This window comes from Lepidochelys olivacea, assembly GCF_965140295.1.
Source record: "Lepidochelys olivacea isolate rLepOli2 genome assembly, chromosome: 11".
Lineage (NCBI taxonomy): Eukaryota > Metazoa > Chordata > Testudines > Cheloniidae > Lepidochelys > Lepidochelys olivacea.
This window is the reverse complement of record NC_140421.1, coordinates 66,602,308-66,616,408: the sequence shown is the minus strand read 5'-3', so window position 1 is coordinate 66,616,408 and position 14,101 is coordinate 66,602,308. Positions and strand designations below refer to the sequence as shown.

At 45.0% G+C, this 14,101-nt stretch overlaps 1 protein-coding gene across 1 annotated transcript in view; it reads left to right on the top strand.

The window, feature by feature from the left end:
* ERBB4 (erb-b2 receptor tyrosine kinase 4) overlaps positions 1–14,101 on the top strand; it is a 976,023-nt gene that overhangs the window by 515,698 nt on the left and 446,224 nt on the right. The window lies entirely within an intron of this gene.

Below are 14,101 nucleotides of genomic sequence, written 5' to 3'. Positions count from 1 at the left end.
GCAAAACAGTTCTTTTCATAGAAAGGTGTGTTTAAACCTTCCTTATTTTGTTTTACACTTCAGATCATGTTGTGATTTGTGTCTTGTTCCATCATGTCCTATAACATAATGTAACAGGACAAGTGTGGAGCAGTGGACCTGTATCAGCTGGAAAACCTGAAAAGAGTCTGTTCTCTAAAAGCTGTGGCTAGATTTTAAGTGATCACCGAGGTGGGGGGTTTTATGCTTCATTTTTTTTTAAATGGTCAGTCTGATTACAGCTACATGCAATTTCTATTCCAGATTTCAGTAGTCATGCACACAAAAAGCCATGCATAGCTACACTCTTGCTTGAGCTCATGGCATGGGATGGTCATCCCAGCCTTGGCTGTCTTTTAAAAACCTCCTCTTCAGACCTTCTGACAGGCAGCATTGTCAGTAGATTGCTGAGGGAAGCCCAGGGATCAGCAGCATGAGAATAATACTTGGCACTTATGTGGCCTTCTTCCTCCTAGCTCTCAAGTACTGTACAAACGTGTAATCCCCATGGAGGCACAGCTTAAATGACTTACCTACACGTGTGGCAGAGCCGGGGTTAGAATCTGGATTTAAAATCCTTTATCCCACTTGATAATCTGATAAGATGATATGTCTGGGGCGAGAAAGCAGAAGGAGACTCCGCTGGTTGGAAGGCATGAGATGCGCTGTCCTGAGGTTGGGGGTTCCACGACCACCACCCCCAAGAGGAGAAGGCGGGTGGTGGTGGTCGGGGACTCTCTCCTCCGGGGGACTGAGTCATCTATCTGCCGCCCTGACAGGGAAAACCGAGAAGTCTGCTGCTTGCCAGGGGCTAAGATTCGTGATGTGACGGAGAGACTGCCGAGACTCATCAAGCCCTCGGATCGCTACCCCTTCCTGCTTCTCCACGTGGGCACCAATGATACTGCCAAGAATGACCTTGAGCGGATCACTGCGGACTATGTGGCTCTAGGAAGAAGAATAAAGGAGTTGGAGGCGCAAGTGGTGTTCTCGTCCATCCTCCCCGTGGAAGGAAAAGGCCTAGGTAGGGAGCGTCGAATCGTGGAAGTCAACGAATGGCTACGCAGATGGTGTCGGAGAGAAGGCTTTGGTTTCTTTGACCATGGGATGGTGTTCCATGAAGGAGGAGTGCTGGGTAGAGACGGGCTCCATCTTACGAAGAGAGGGAAGAGCATCTTTGCCAGCAGGCTGGCTAACCTAGTGAGGAGGGCTTTAAACTAGGTTCACCGGGGGAAGGAGACCAAAGCCCTGAGGTAAGTGGGAAAGCGGGATACCGGGAGGAAGCACAGGCAGGAATGTCTGTGAGGGGAGGGCTCCTGCCTCATACTGGCAATGAGGGGCGATCAACAGGTTATCTCAAGTGCTTATATACAAATGCACAAAGCCTTGGAAACAAGCAGGGAGAACTGGAGGTCCTGGTGATGTCAAGGAACTATGACGTGATCGGAATAACAGAGACTTGGTGGGATAACTCATATGACTGGAGTACTGTCATGGATGGTTATAAACTGTTCAGGAAGGACAGGCAGGGCAGAAAAGGTGGGGGAGTAGCACTGTATGTAAGGGAGCAGTATGACTGCTCAGAGCTCCGGTACGAAACTGCAGAAAAACCTGAGTGTCTCTGGATTAAGTTTAGAAGTGTGTGCAACAAGACTGATGTAGTGGTGGGAGTCTGCTATAGACCACCGGACCAGGGGGATGAGGTGGATGAGGCTTTCTTCCGGCAGCTCGCGGAAGCTACTAGATCGCATGCCCTGATTCTCATGGGTGACTTTAATTTTCCTGATATCTGCTGGGAGAGCAATACAGCGGTGCATAGACAATCCAGGAAGTTTTTGGAAAGCGTAGGGGACAATTTCCTGGCGCAAGTGCTAGAGGAGCCAACTAGGGGGGGTGCTTTTCTTGACCTGCTGCTCACAAACCGGGTAGAATTAGTGGGGGAAGCAAAAGTGGATGGGAATCTGGGAGGCAGTGACCATGAGTTGGTTGAGTTCAGGATCCTGACGCAGGGAAGAAAGGTAAGCAGCAGGATACGGACCCTGGACTTCAGGAAAGCAGACTTCGACTCCCTCAGGGAACGGATGGCCAGGATCCCCTGGGGGACTAACTTGAAGGGGAAAGGAGTCCAGGAGAGCTGGCTGTATTTCAAGGAATCCCTGTTGAGGTTACAGGGACAAACCATCCCGATGAGTCGAAAGAATAGTAAATATGGCAGGCGACCAACTTGGCTTAATGGTGAAATCCTAGCGGATCTTAAACACAAAAAAGAAGCTTACAAGAAGTGGAAGGTTGGACATATGACCAGGGAAGAGTATAAAAATATTGCTCGGGCATGTAGGAATGTTATCAGGAGGGCCAAATCGCACCTGGAGCTGCAGCTAGCCAGAGATGTCAAGAGTAACAAGAAGGGTTTCTTCAGGTATGTTGGCAACAAGAAGAAAGCCAAGGAATGTGTGGGCCCCTTACTGAATGAGGGAGGCAACCTAGTGACAGAGGATGTGGAAAAAGCTAATGTACTCAATGCTTTTTTTGCCTCTGTCTTCACTAACAAGGTCAGCTCCCAGACTGCTGCGCTGGGCATCACAAAATGCGGAAGAGATGGCCAGCCCTCTGTGGAGATAGAGGCGGTTAGGGACTATTTAGAAAAGCTGGACGTGCACAAGTCCATGGGGCCGGACGAGTTGCATCCGAGAGTGCTGAAGGAATTGGCAGCTGTGATTGCAGAGCCACTGGCCATTATCTTTGAAAACTCGTGGCGAACCGGGGAAGTCCCGGATGACTGGAAAAAGGCTAATGTAGTGCCAATCTTTAAAAAAGGGAAGAAGGAAGATCCTGGGAACTACAGGCCAGTCAGCCTCACCTCAGTCCCTGGAAAAATCATGGAGCAGGTCCTCAAAGAATCAATCCTGAAGCACTTGCATGAGAGGAAAGTGATCAGGAACAGCCAGCATGGATTCACCAAGGGAAGGTCATGCCTGACTAATCTAATCGCCTTTTATGATGAGATTACTGGTTCTGTGGATGAAGGGAAAGCAGTGGATGTATTGTTTCTTGACTTTAGCAAAGCTTTTGACATGGTCTCCCATAGTATTCTTGTCAGCAAGTTAAGGAAGTATGGGCTGGATGAATGCACTATAAGGTGGGTAGAAAGCTGGCTAAATTGTCGGGCTCAACGGGTAGTGATCAATGGCTCCATGTCTAGTTGGCAGCCGGTATCAAGTGGAGTGCCCCAAGGGTCGGTCCTGGGGCCGGTTTTATTCAATATCTTCATAAATGATCTGGAGGATGGTGTGGATTGCACTCTCAGCAAATTTGCGGATGATACTAAACTGGGAGGAGTGGTAGATACGCTGGAGGGGAGGGATAGGATACAGAAGGACCTAGACCAATTGGAAGATTGGGCCAAAAGGAATCTGATGAGGTTCAATAAGGATAAGTGCAGGGTCCTGCACTTAGGACGGAAGAACCCAATGCACAGCTACAGACTAGGGACCGAATGGCTAGGCAGCAGTTCTGCAGAAAAGGACCTAGGGGTGACAGTGGACGAGAAGCTGGATATGAGTCAGCAGTGTGCCCTTGTTGCCAAGAAGGCCAATGGCATTTTGGGATGTATAAGTAGGGGCATAGCGAGCAGATCGAGGGACGTGATCGTTCCCCTCTATTCGACATTGGTGAGGCCTCATCTGGAGTACTGTGTCCAGTTTTGGGCCCCACACTTCAAGAAGGATGTGGATAAATTGGAGAGAGTCCAGCGAAGGGCAACAAAAATGATTAGGGGACTGGAACACATGAGTTATGAGGAGAGGCTGAGGGAGCTGGGATTGTTTAGCCTGCAGAAGAGAAGAATGAGGGGGGATTTGATAGCTGCTTTCAACTACCTGAAAGGGGGTTCCAAAGAGGATGGCTCTAGACAGTTCTCAATGGTAGCAGATGACAGAACGAGGAGTAATGGTCTCAAGTTGCAGTGGGGGAGGTTTAGATTGGATATTAGGAAAAACTTTTTCACTAAGAGGGTGGTGAAACACTGGAATGCGTTACCTAGGGAGGTGGTAGAATCTCCTTCCTTAGAGGTTTTTAAGGTCAGGCTTGACAAAGCCCTGGCTGGGATGATTTAACTGGGAATTGGTCCTGCTTTGAGCAGGGGGTTGGACTAGATGACCTTCTGGGGTCCCTTCCAACCCTGATATTCTATGATTCTATGATTCTATGATAATTAACACCTATTAATGCCTGAATACCCCAAAAAGGCCCATTCACCCCAAGGAAGATTTCTGCTCTAACAGAGTTCTGTGCAGGGGCAACATGCATCCAGAATATGATCACATGTACTATTATTGTTTATTTGTAGTCGCAAATCAACGTTGCTTTTGCAGCGTCTGTGTGCATGTGTGAGGGGTCATAGTGCATCTCTTTCCAGGAACCTGGCACAATTTGGCTTCATATGTGAAACTTTCCTGCTTAAAACAAGAAAGGGTACTGGGAAAAGAGGGATTAGTGTAATATAGTGTCTTGCTTTTTGTCATTCTCACGTTTTCCTGAAGATGGGCCAATTCATAGTTTTCTGCAGTAAAACCTGACAGGAGGGGGGCCAGGAGTCCGGGAAAGACTGGTAGGTTCAGCTCAGTGGGGAAGTGACTGAGGAGCTGCAAAGAAGTTGGGGGCATGGCGTCAAATTGCTGTGGATGTCCGCACTCTCCTTTGGGAGCCGTGCTGTCATTGGCTCCTCTGCTCATTCATGCACAATACTCCTCTGTTTGATACGGTTGTAGGCATGGAGAAGAAGTTGCAAGCAGCTGTGTTCAATTTTGCATAGACATCTGAGGGGACCTGAGTGTACTGTGATCTTCTCTGGACCCGGCCATTCCCAGCCAGCTACCCCTACTCTACAATGAACATGGAGCTGTGATGGATGAGCCAGGGGCTCAGGAGAAAGGGACACGTGAGGCTTTGGCTTCATTTTCTTCAACTTCTGGTGCTCTGGAGGTTTTTTCCTGTGCCATCTTGTATCGATTTTGTTCCCCTGTGTGTCTCACAGAGGACCATAGAGACCCTGTGATTGTAAAAAGCAGCGTTAACTGGTCCTGTCTGGTATCTTGTTGTACAGCATCTGGCTGAGGGTATCTTACAGTCGAAAATATAGCGCCTCTTGCTTTTAACTTCTCATATGTCACTCGGTGTGGTGGCTAAACAGACCATCTTATAGGCCTCTCTCGAGATTTAGTAGATGCTACAATTTACAGCTACCCAATAGAAGTAGTACACATCACCTGCTCTGGTCCATAAAGTAACACTCTTTAAGACACCTTCTGGTGGCTTAATCCTCTCTCCCCCAAGTCGCGTGAGAACTATTTTGGAAGAACATCAGGAGCTCAATGTCTCATTTTGTACTCACTCAAATAGATATGTTTAGAGCCAGTGTTTATAAAGAATTTCTTATAGAAAGAAAAAGAGGTTGAAGTCACTATTTTCTAAGAATAAAAATTCTTTATGATTTTTAAAGACCACTTTAAACTTTGTGAAAATGATCATTTAGCAGCTGGCAAGCCATGTGTGAGAGAGGAGACAGTTTGTGTAGTTGCAAGCAATCTACTCAAAAAGCTTTTGTGTAGTTCTGAAGCACAGCAACTTGTTAATTTCAAGCAGTGATTTTCCACATTTAGGCCATTAGAGCCTCTATTTTTGGTGACCTAGTTTGAGCGATTTAAAAAGTAATCAAGCAGCATTTTTCAGATCTGATTTGTAATGTGGATGGGCCTTGCTAGTTTGGAAGTTAAGTAGGGGGGATAGAAAATGCTTTTATTTGCCTGGCCCTTCAGTGGTTACATTCGCATTGATTCTAGGTCTTTGACATTTATCTAACAAAGACTGGGGCTTGGCTTCGTTACTTCAGCTATTACTCTCCTGCATATTGCTGAGACAAATAATGAAACCCGTTGTGCTTTTCATCCAACAATCTGTGTTCTGCTAAGTATTATTGGGTCTGATCCAAAGACCATTGAAGCCAGTGGACTTGCCCCCAAAGGACTTTGGATCAGGCTCATTATTCACATTTTACAGATGGAGAAATGGGGCAAGAACCGATTAAGTGACTTACCCAAGGTTGCACGACAAGTTCATGGTGGGCTTCGGATCCCTTGAGAGCCACACAGAAGTTTAGGGATCTGCTTAGTTTGGAGATCAAACCCCCTGGCCATCCTTTGAGGAGAATTCTCCTTTTAAAGGACAATATCTCACTCCTTGAGTTAAAGCATGTGATATTTTCACTTCTAATCAGGTGTTTATCCCCCTCAGCAGATGCTCTAGAAACTGACTTTGGCATAATTCTCTTCACTGAGATCGGTGTGGGCAGCTGGGGGTTACCTTGGTGATGTGGATCCAGCATAGCTTTCTCTGTGCCACCTTCTTCACACCTACCGGCATAAGTGGCATGCCCGGGTCGGGAAAGGGACAGAACCAAAGTGCGCTGTGCTCCGGAAAGCTCTGGTTACCACCGTTGCCTCTTGAGTTGCAGTTCCATTGCAGGCAGGCAATCAAATATCAGACCAGCTGTGAGGCTGCTTTAACTTAGACCTGGTGTGAACCAGCTCTAGACCTTACAGAGTGCAAAGGTGGCAAAAAAAGCCAGCTTTGCCCCTCTCCAAGTCCCATGCCAGGCTGGATCTGTGTCTCAGGGCCCAAATCTATTTACTTGTAGTTCCAAATTGGATCTCCATTATGTACCTCTAATTTGCAGGCAAAAATATTTTCTGGAGGCAAAATTTGATAAACAACATAATATATCCCTGAAATGAGATTTTTTTTCCTAATTAAAAAAAATTTGGAACAATGTAAAACCATGCATTCAGTTTTATAAGAAATTGGAAGTTTACCAATTTCTATTGCCATTTTCATGTTTCTGTAACTTAGATGCAAATGCTCCTAAATACTTTTTAATTTACTTTTTTACAGAAAAAAATGCTGTATATGCCTGCAAAATTACACTTTGAAAAGTGGCTACTGCAAATTAACAGCATTTCATAAGGATTTTGATTTGCATTTTTAATACACATAATGCCTGTCCTAAATTACATGATTTACATTATAAACCAGAACAGTTCCTATGTTGTTATTGCAGTCCAGCAGTTGAATTAACAAGGCTTTTCTTTTCAAACTGTATGAATACATATTTACGCAAATAATACAATTTGTAGCTCTTATTTTCAGTCTTCTGGGCAGTCCATCATGTTGACCTCTCTTCTGGTTACTGCTTCAAAATCGCGTCTGAATAAATGTAGTAGCTGAGAATGTGGTACATAAGTTTGAGCGAGCTGAGCTTCTGTATTTATGATGTTTGGATAGCACTGTGGGAGGGTAGAATGAAAACACGATGAGGGGCAGTGTCTTTCTCTCTCTCTCATTTTCATACACACATATATCCTTGCCTCACATATGCAGCTAGAAGACGCGCTGGCTTCATACCTCTATCTAATAGTTTGAGAATTCAAAAATTGTAATTTTCACATTGCATCTGTTTTATTTGCGTATTTGTTATATAATATAACATAGTCCTTTCAGACCCATTCATTGTTCAGTCCTTTCTAAATCAGATGATATTGTATATAAGTCTTTGTGTTGATTGTTTTTGGGTATCAAGGCCTGGACTCTTTCCAATACACAAAAACAAAAGCTGGACGTTATATTGTTGCTATTTAGTTGGTATATTCAGTGAATTTTAGGACACCATGAGACCTATATGATAGTGTTTAGAACATATGAATTTCAACCCACCCTGCAGAGGTTTTCTTGCCATGTGAAGTGAATTCCCCTGAATAACAGTGAGTTCCTGTGAAAATTATCCCCCCTTCTTTACTCCTGGGGGAATTCTGCACCACTGAGCATGCACAGAATTTATGTCCCCCCCAGATTTCTTTGCTTCCCCGTAGAAAAATGACTTTCTGATAGGGAAGAACAGAGAAGCCACAAGAGTGGTCATGCGACCCTCCCCAGCAGTATGTTTTGGGTGGCCAGGGCAGTCAGCAGAGAGGTAAGTCACCGTGGGGCAGAAGGAAGGACTGGGGAAGATCCAGCTGATGGCTCATATCCTGTGCCGGGCTCAACTACTAGTCCCACTTGGGCTGGGGAGAATGGAACTTCCTCTTCTCCATGCATTTATCATACCAGTGTCATGCAAGGTGTCAATAAAAAGCTCATGACTCAATGGTTATCAATATCATTGTGGCATGTAGGTGCAAGCAATTAATGCGAGGTTATGGACATAAAGTGAAATTCTAATTCTTAAAATGTGTTAAGCAGACAAGTTACCCCACCCAAGACAAAGGAACTTAGTTTCCCCACCCGGAGTTAATTCCAAAGTACTTTGAAAGACAATGAGAATGTATTTACATATCATTTAAACAGATTCATTAAGCTAACAAGGGGTGGAGGCAAACCTCACACTACCTGGGTGGGAGAGGAGATTGACAAGCACATGTTTAATGTTCATTCAATTGCACCAGAGGGGACAAGAACTAAATAATTTGCATTTTAGCAGACAACCCCAGCAGGGGAAGAAGAAGCAGGATGCTTCCTTCAAGGCAGCCTCCTTGTTGTCTACCTCACAGCTGGAAATAGAATTTTAGTTGGAGGTATCCTTCTGAATATTTGAAATCAATTCTTCTGTGGACTATAAAAGAGAGGGGGTGCAGAATCCCACATTATCTATCTTTCACCTAAGAAGAGAAAAATACCAGCCATTTGACTTTGGGGGATAGATCCTGACCCAGGAGTTGAGTCAGGCATCTTGATGGAAACGTGTGCTGAGAAACATGTGCAGTTAGATCAAAACCGGCTGGGTAAGTTAATTAAGTAGTAACTTAATTTTCCTCTGAGTGTTCCAGGACAAGGCTGGACATTTCAGAACATGCATTGTGGGGGAAGTTCGGGATTGGGAAGAGGGTGGAGTCACCTTACCAGTTGTTAACCAGGGCTGGTGGAGAACAGTAGACGTCTGGTATTAGAGGCAGGCTCCTGGATTCAAAGCACTGAACCAAGGTTGCCCAATATAGATAGACATGGAGTGCATGCTTATTGCTGAGTGTGGGCATCCTAGTGGCACAACTCTTCCCTGGTCTGGATTGCACCCCAGAATGTAACAAATCTGTAGAACAATTTTAAGTGAGGACAAGTTAAATTAACAGAACCCCAGAGTAGGATATGAGCTTCCTCTTGTGATATGGCCCCCTATAAATAGGCATAATATCTTTGCAGAAATGTAGAGTATGATAGTATAACTGGGAAATGTGTACATCTAACAGCACTTGTGTTGGGCAAACCCCACACATAGCCACATAAAATGATAGTGAAGTTGAAGATGTTTGTTATAGTGTATTTAGCTCTATTTAAAGCATTCCCATGACTTCACACCTGCCGAACAAAGAACAGTAAACCTTATGAGTCATCTCATATTTCCAACCCCAAAGAGAACTCAGCCTCTCACTGTGTTTGTACCTTACAAGCTGATGGGAACAATAATTCTAGCTGTATCTTACACACTAGTCTTTGTAGAAACTGATCCTAACTTTAAAGCTGAAGGCCCCCTTGCAGAGTGTAGGTTGCAGCTACTCTTCCAGCTTGCTAACTAATGTTCACTTACAAACATTCTTCAGAAGGGGTGGGGGGGAGATGGCAGAACCAATCACATCTAAAATGCCTAGAATCAGAGGGTTTTCAGATAAATGAAATATGATTATGATAAATGATTGAAGTAAAAGCATCCTATGCTGTTCTAATCATATCTACCCAAGTGAAAAAAATCCAATAAATGCCTGTGGAATTAATGTGCTCATGGCTACCTGGCTAAGCAGGACTTCTCTGTTTGTGCCAGCAAGTGTCAAACACATAACTCCCCCTGTGTGTGCAAAGGATTGGGGAAAAGGGTTGCTTAATGTGTTTTCTGGTCCACTGAATTATTTTCTTCTTTTCATTAAAGAATTGCAGACCCCAGCAGCTCTGTAGACACTTAGCTCCTGTGACTAGGGAGAGGTGGGTAGAAGGCAATCCTTTGTGTCCCTGAACAAAAACCTTCCCAGTTGATTAAGGGAGAGCACTTTGCAGTGGATTCCTTTTGGAGCTGCTATCTTTCTTGCCAGGAAGGTTGGCACCGTAGTTGCCATGTGGAGATGTGGGACTCGGGAGTACGGAGGAATCTTTGGGGCTCCCACAGGGACACAGAAGACCTTCTGAATGAAAAAAGTGTGAGACATGGTGGGTCAGCTCTTCAGCTAATATTAATCTGCATCTGGCTGACTTCAGTGGAGCTAGGCTAATTTATACTATTTTGAGTATCTGACCATCTGGTGTGATATGATTCTCTCGACCAAAATATATCTTCTGCAAAATTAATAGTTTATTAAATCCCTTTCTGAGGGGAAGGCAAAGCACCGTTTTTATAACTTAGTGATGCATCTTTATCTTTGCATTTCTCTTCATGCAGAATCACAAATAGGAGGGATATTGTTTCTGGGTTCTCCTTATCTATAGTTACTTTTCTGCTGTTTTATTAGCATTGTCAGTTTTTTCTGACAGGTCTTATTTTGCAATAGTTCGCAAGAACGGGACAGAAGTTATTCAAGGCCCCATTCTGCAGTTCATCTGCATGGAAATTATCCATGTCCTTTTGGAATGCGTAATGGAATCCTTAGCTCCTAAAGTGGACCATGTCATAAAGTTATCACATATTTATATGAGATTGGAGGTAGGCTTATTTTTATTCTCTGCCACCTTCTCCCAGTTTCTACTCTGTGGGGGTGAGAGCAAGAGAGGTAAGGTGGTGTGTGTGTGTGTGTGCTGTGTGTTACACAGAAAAAGTACAGCAGAACAGGGTTGCAAAAGCAGAGCCTTAATGTATGTAATCCACCCTACCTATGGAAGTTGCCTCCGAGTGGGGGTGGAGTTAGCAGCAATAGGATATTGAGAAACAGGGAAATTAAGACACCGAAATAAACAATACTGCGACAGCCTGCATACCCAGAAAGATGATGATAAAGTACACAATGTTGATATCTGAGTGACAGTTCATTGCAAAAATGCATTTTAGACTTGGCATCATTGGTTATCTGATTCCTTCATGGCTTAGTATTTATTAGGAAGTATATGGCTCTTTTATAGCCATTGTTCAGCTTGTGAGGGGGAGGGGAGAAAAGTAATTTTATTTTAATAGAACTGACTTCCTAATCTAAGCACTCTATACTAAGAGCTTGGTTGCAGAGCGGAAAGGAACTGTGGATATTATCATTTATCCTTTGTTATGGAACACTATCACACTTCTCTATCTCTGTCAGCAGAGCCGGGCCAGGCCAGAGAGCAATAATTTACTGCAAGGGACACTGAGGAATATTGGCTCCCAAGCTGCTCCAGTTCAGATCCTTTGTCATCGTGAGTTTCAAGAGGGTAAATAAGTTGATTAAAGGGGACAATTTGTCATGTCAGCTTTTTTTTTTTTTTTTTTTTAGCCCACGTAGAAAGCCTTCTCCCATCATTACCCTCATTCTCCAACTTTTACTCTTTGTCACCGTTACAAATGAATAACTTTGGTAAGGATCTGCCCATATTGCCTGTGCCTCTGGACTATCAAATATATAGATATATAGTAATGCTGACTGGCTAAGTGTCAGGGTTTGAGGAGAAAAGGTTCAATCAGAGCATGAAGTGTGGGAGAGCAGATACTATCAACACTTAAGCAGGCTGAGTGGCTTCTACGGATGCTGTGAGAAGCAGGGTCTAGGAAAGTCACTCAGTTAATGAGAGAACCAGTCACATACTTGACATACCTCTGTCTTTCTGGGGCATGTATCCTGCGTTTCCAGACTTCATCAGATTGTTTCTGTGTTCTGTAGCCTCCTTCCATAACTTGAAGCTTTTGTGACTTGGGGGAATGTTGCATACTAGTTTTGAAAGCCAGCACTCCTTTGTTCTGTTTGTTTGTGGGCGAGTTTGCTGTTTGGACAGATGAATGAGTGGCTAATAGCATTTCCTAGAGCCAGTCCTAGTGGACACGGGACGTCAAGAACTGTCAGGCACCTTGTTACTCCTCTGCCTCAGTGAGAGATTTGCTGCTGCTAAACTGTGTGTCAGCTCCCTGACACTGCAGTCTGTTAGCCAGCCCAACACATTGTTCAGGACCCTGCCAGCCCTTTCCTTGCCTTGCCAGGAACTCTTGGTGCCTTCCAGTTCTGGAAGAGCGTTACTCTATGGTAGCCAATTCCTGTTACTGGACACTTACAGAAATTACCAAGTTTCAGAGTAGCAGCCGTGTTAGTCTGTATTCGCAAAAAGAAAAGGAGTACTTGTGGCACCTTAGAGACTAGCAAATTTATTTGAGCATAAGCTTTTGTGAGCTACAGCTCATGAAGTGATCCGATGAAGTGAGCTGTAGCTCACGAAAAGCTTATGCTCAAATTAATTTGTTAGTCTCTAAGGTGCCACAAGTCCTCCTTTTCTTTTTGAGAAATTACCAAGTCTTCTGTCTTCAGAAAGACAGTATACATGCCAGCCTCTTGGTGTGGCTGCGAATTCACACCCTTCTTTAATATAACAGCACTGAGATGAATTTATAATACAGTAGGTTTATGAATGAACAGCAGAGTTTTAAGTGATCTTAAGCAGAGATACTAGACATAGTATCCCATGTGTGGCAAACTCTCAACCAACTCAGCGCTGCTCACTCAGCAACTGTGGTGACTCGGTCCTCCGGCAAGCAGCAGCAACCAATCACTGAACCAAGCCTAGGGCATCTGACCCAGGCTCAGGTATTTCCACAGCCCCAGCAGAGATGCAGATCAGTCTGAGAAACAGCGCTACCCAGCCAGGAACCCTCCTGCTGCCAGGCAGTCCACCAGACTCCAGCGACTCCCAGCCTGCTCCTGCCCCTGCCCCAGCCTTGCCTGAGCCCTGTCCCACTGTGGTCTTTGTCCTGAGCTAGCCTCGCTCCAGCCTTGCTTCCACCTCCTGGTTTCCCCCACCCAACTCCAACCCTTGGATTCTGAGCACCCGGCTCTGACCTTTGGCACATATTTGGACTCTGGCTATGATTCTGAATCTCCTGTGCTTATGGACTCTCAGCTTCATTTTTTGACATTGGCCTATCCCCGGATCTCAATTCCAGGCCCTCCCTTTGCCCAGGCCCAACCTATGCCTAGCTGGGACCCATGCTGTAACCACTAGGCCTGGTTATGGGAGGCAGTGCCTGACACATCAGATGGTTGAGGACCTACCATTCATGGAATGCAAAGAGCACCAACCTCTTTGTTCCCTCAGCAAAGAATAACAAGATGCCCGTTTGCTTCTCCTTATATTCCCCCAAAGCTCATTGTCTGTGGCTCGAGAGTCAGGATGACCCCTGGGGTCCAGACTGCAGGGTGTCCTCCACTGTGCTGACACCATGCTGTTGCCTCATACTCCTGGCAACTGGGGTTTCCCTCAAATGCAAAGGAACTGCCCATTGTATCTGGCACCACCATGCTCAGTTTACACTAGACACACAGGCGAACAGGCAAGACGGCATTCCTTTGCTTAGAATAAGCTTGTTTCTCAGCTCTGCCCCAAAACAAATTTGAGGAATGTGCATTTCCAGCATGCATCCGTAGCTCTTTACACAACACGCGTACGTACTTCACACAATGCTATTAATGATGGTGTGTCACCAGCTTTCATTTGATACTGCACATGACGCTCTTGACAGGTAAATACTGTGACAGCAATGTGTTAGGTGTAGTGGGTATCGCAGGCCTGAGAGCAGTTACTCTTACATGCCATTGAACACTTTGCCAGTGGACACCAAGAGGCTCTTAGACACTGGTGGGCCTGGAGCAAGCTGTCACGCTGTCTGGAGTGACTCACAACTGAGAGTGCCTACCTCAGGGCAGACTGTCAGAAAACAGGGCAGACACCCCAAACTGATGGTATGTTCTACAATGAGATTTCACCAAACCATTAACCTCTGTGAACCAGTTTCCCCAGATCAGTTGGTACTCCAGCTCTCATACCAAAGACAACACTGACCATCAATTCTATAGTAAACTACAGGTTTATTAGCTAAGAAGAAGAA